This window comes from Lactuca virosa, chromosome 5 (assembly GCF_052849685.1).
Source record: "Lactuca virosa cultivar CGN04683 chromosome 5, Lactuca_virosa_CGN04683_v6, whole genome shotgun sequence".
NCBI classification, from domain to species: Eukaryota; Viridiplantae; Streptophyta; class Magnoliopsida; order Asterales; family Asteraceae; genus Lactuca; species Lactuca virosa.
The window spans coordinates 235,682,443-235,687,111 of record NC_136430.1 but is presented as its reverse complement, the minus strand read 5'-3'; the positions used below and the strand labels follow the sequence as shown (position 1 = coordinate 235,687,111).

Sequence of the window (4,669 nt, the reverse complement as noted above, 5' to 3'; positions counted from 1 at the left end):
CTATAAAATATTTAACTATAATATATCTTCTTATTAGTTGTTTATAAATTTCAAATCACAACTAAATAATTTGTTTTTGTTTCTTGTGTAAAGTTGGGTAATAATATAATTATATGTCGTTTTAAAATGTTTCGGTTTTTATAAACCGAACTATAAAAACCGATCCAACCGAATTGTAATTGGTTCGGATCGGATCGGATCGGATTTGAATTTAGTTTGGACTATTCGGATCCATGTTTTGAAAACCGAAATCAATTTGGATTCACTTGATTGGATCGGATCAAATCGATCCATCCAAACGAACACCCTAGTGACTTGGTCCAAAGGTTTACATTGCATATGAGCTTCAAGTTCTTTCTCTTTTTGGATTAATATTCGTAGGAAAAGAGCGAGAAATCTTTCGTAATTATCATCACGCGCGCTATATAGATGGATCTCTTCTTTATTCTTAAAAAGTAAAAACCCACTTATGTATCACATTTTTTATGGATCGGGTTATGCTTTTTACATGGCAAACGTTGAAAAAGAAGTAGTTTATTGGGAAAAAAACTATTGATTAATGCATACGCCCTTTATAGAAACAGCTTCAAGTGATATCTCATGTGATCGTGAAATTGAAATTGGCACATGAAGTCTGCTCACCCAAAAGTGATGAGCTAAACCCAAAAGTCGAGTTCTCTAAATCAAATACTATAAAGTTATCCTCGAACTGAAAAGTCCCAATCACAATTGAATGTGCAACACCTCCGTCTACAATCGCCAGACACACCACATCTTTTCGTTATTTGTTTCATTGAGTTAGTCGGGGATATAGTCCACTTCTTCCCATCCGGTAGACTGAAATCCATGTCAGGAAACATTAATCCCATTCTGATGCCAATGTTGAAGGTCCTAAAACAGAGGGTGAATGGTGCGACTGGCTTTGCATGAGGGATTCCTATTGTGGCCATCGAGAATGTCTGAATCACACGATTATAGATGTCAGTTTTAAGAGTGGTGTATGGTTCAGTTGTGCTAAACTTGGTAGTGGTATGCTCAGGAATGTCGATAGATACATGCTTAATTACAATGGATTTGACATCGATAAAATATCCAAAAGAATCTGGCTGTTTTAGTAAGGGAATAAAAGAAAGTAAACTCCTTAAGTCGACATCCGAGTGGGGAAGTAGGGAATAGGGCCCAGTTCCAAAGAATAGAACCCCAGGAGCAGACGAGTTGCTAGGCAAACATAAAGCTAAAATTTTCTTAAGTGGTTGGTATAAATAAGCGGGTAACGCATAAGGTGAAGAGGAAAATGCCATGACGCCAGTAACATTTACTGGGAATGATTCAAATGTTGAAGTAGGAGCACATGCAGCGTTAGGGGAAGGACCATATAAACCAGAGAAAACATTTCTACCATTGCTTGTGTTAACAGTGAAATCATCATAGTTGAGCAGGGCTTGGACACAAGCTCCGGTAACCGGGTCCACCACGTTGACCGGACAGCTACAGTATCCCCAACCTGGTAACGTTGAACTGTTGGTCACCGGAGGGCAGGAAGGATTGTTGTATGAGTAAGTAGTTCGCACATCTGTGCAATAATCTTCTTCACAAGAAACAGGAGATGTGCAAAGCGTATTACTGGGGCAACTACCAGGGAAAATGTTCCAATGGAGAATGCAATCGTGCCATATTAGTGGAGCGTTGATGTCTATAAGGAAGTTTGCTTTCATGTATTGTAAGTTTACAAATGATGTCATGATTTGAACGCTGTAGAGAGGCTTAGCAGAATCGGTATGTTTGATTACTGGAGCAACTATGGAAGTGTAAGGTTGTACATATTGTGCTACGCCTTTATGTTCATGAGAGATGAAGGCTACCACCATAACAGTTAGTTGTATAAGCAAATGCATTTTTTTTAGTGTTTCTATAATCTCATCTGTGGTTTCTGAATCGGAATATAACATATCTATATATAGATATGTGAAGCAAATGAATTTTTGCTAACCGACTTATAATTTTATTTTGTATTTCTAGGTTATAATTAACTTATAATCATATATAATTTGGAATAGTTAATTGTATATTTAGCCATTGGTTCAGGGTATGTTGGCCTTATCGAAGAAATGAATGCTAGAGAGCGCAAGATTACACGTATTAATACAATTAGTTTATTATCTAGCTAATATCCATATATACGTGAGTACGGGGAACTTAAAAAGCCATGACCCACAATCTTGCCATGTAAGGTTTAGATGTTGGCCACATGAACCAACTAAATACATGAATCTTCCGATAAAGTCGCCGAAAACGTCGAAGTGGGATCTCGATGAAAAGTTTTTGAAGCAGTCGCATAACTCTCTTTTTTATAGACGCAAAAGACTTTCTTTTTTCTCTATGATCATGGCGTTTGATCTAATTACGTTGGACTAATTCAAAAAAGATAATGATCAGCAAATATACAAATATACATAAACGAATGCACTTGTTTTCAAAAAAGATAACGATCAGCTCCCATTTGAAGACAACTCATGATAGATTCAACTTATTACATGCAAGCGGTTCAAGCACGAATCAATCACAATTCTCTTAATTGTAAAGTTTGATGTTTTCCTATTTATGGTTGTACTAAATCTTTGGAATTTATTTTACCGTCTTGTTAGTTATTGTTTAATGCAATTTCTGCAGTTAAAAAAACATAAACGAATATTTGCACCTTAAGCATGATTATATAGTTTTTTTAATACACTAGTACATAACATATTTAATGATGTGGTTAAAATGATTAATTGGTGTGAGTTTACACCCATACCAATAAACTACTCATTATTAAATATCATCATTTAATGATGTGGTTTCTTTGACTACACCAAAAAGTAAAATTACCGTACCAATTAACGGCCTCATGGAATGTCTAGACACCACACCAATTAAATCTCACCCACATCAGTTGGTGGTATGGGTATCAGTTCAATCCAATCTTTAAACTTGGCACTTCTAACCATTCATTATGGGTATCGATCATCACCGGAATTCATAAACTGGTGGGAGAGTCTAATCGTTTGTGCGCCAAAAATCCTTGGAGCAGTGTGTGGAATAATATAGTAAAAAGCAGAAAAAAGTTGGAGATGATCAATATTTCTTTCGAAGAAATAATGTGTTATGAAGAGAACAACGGTACTTGGGTGTCTTCCTTTGTAAAAGATGGAGAGTTCTGCATAGCTGCCCTTCGAGATAGAATTGAAAGGGCTTCCTACCCAGTATGTGACGGGAACTTCCCATGGATTAATTTGATTCCAAAAAAAGTTTTGGGCTTTGTATGGAGAGCGAAGCAAAATCGAATTCCTTCAGCGGTGGCACTCAAAAACAGGGAAATTGATTTAGCATTGACGATTTGTGATGTATGTAAAATGTTGGACGAAACTGGTGATCATATCCTTACTTCATGCATAATGGCGAGGTCAGTAATACAATCTATTCTTCATTGATGTGGTCTTCCGGAGAATGAATTCCAATCAGTTTTGAATATCATTGATTATGTTTCCAATTGGGGTAACTGCCCTAAAAAGAAGGACATTCTGACTGTGATATTATTCGATACTATATGGTCCTTGTGGAAAGCTCGAAATGACCGCATTTTTAAAAAAATTGAAGTGAATCCGGAGAGGATTATGGCTGCTACAAAGTCATTAACGTATGTTTGGGTGAAACATAGAGGACATAGAGTTAGTATCGACTGGAACTCATGGAACTTATCCCCTCTTCTTTGTATTTGAATTATTGTATGCAAATATCCTATAGCTAGCTACTTGCCAGTGGGAAGAATTTCTTTATTAATAATATTGTCGGTTATAAAAAAAACATCAGTAATATGTCGCACCAATAAATACCAACGTGCACCTTAAGATGTTTCACACCATTAAATATTTATGCATTATTAAACAAAAAGACACCATTTAAAATAAACCTCACCATCATACAAATAACAAAAAATTACAAAATTTTCAGTCGGTTTCCAGTTTACATGTATGTATTTATAGTTGAAGATATCAAAACAAACATTCATATTGTTATGCACTCTTCTTTGTGCATTTACTGAAACAACATTCAAAATAATTCTAATACTTTTCAAAGTACAATGATGTAAGGCCATCTCCAATGGTCATTCAATGGAGAGTTTAATGGGAAAAAAAGACTTATGTTGCAGTTGAATAAATATACAAAATATTGTGGAGTGGGTTGATTAAATGGGGGGTTTAATCCCCATTCGACGGTGGTATGGTTTTTTTTTCTCAATTTATTATAAAAACTTATTTTTTTTTTATTTATTTTTTGTTTTTCTTTCTCAATTTATATGGAAAGTAATATTTAATTTTTTTTTCTTGCAATAAACAAACTATATATATATATATATATATATATATATATATATATATATATATATATATATATAATACTTTATTTTATTTTATATTCTAATAATTTAATTTATTAAGTTAGTTCATATTTTTTATTCTAAACAATAAAAAATTATATAAGTCTTAAAAACATTTTAAAAAGATAACATCTTATTTATTATAATACAACATAGTGATATTACATATTAATAAAACGTTCCCAAATATGCTCCATTAAATCATGTCGAAGAGCATGATGTACTGCATTATCAAGTAGTTCAGAGTTTCTT

At 33.9% G+C, this 4,669-nt stretch overlaps 1 pseudogene; it reads right to left on the bottom strand.

The window, feature by feature from the left end:
* Positions 1 to 543: 543 nt before the first annotated feature.
* LOC145116783 (chitinase CLP-like) lies at positions 544 to 1,900 on the bottom strand (annotated as a pseudogene).
* Between the last annotated feature and the right edge of the window lie 2,769 nt (positions 1,901 to 4,669).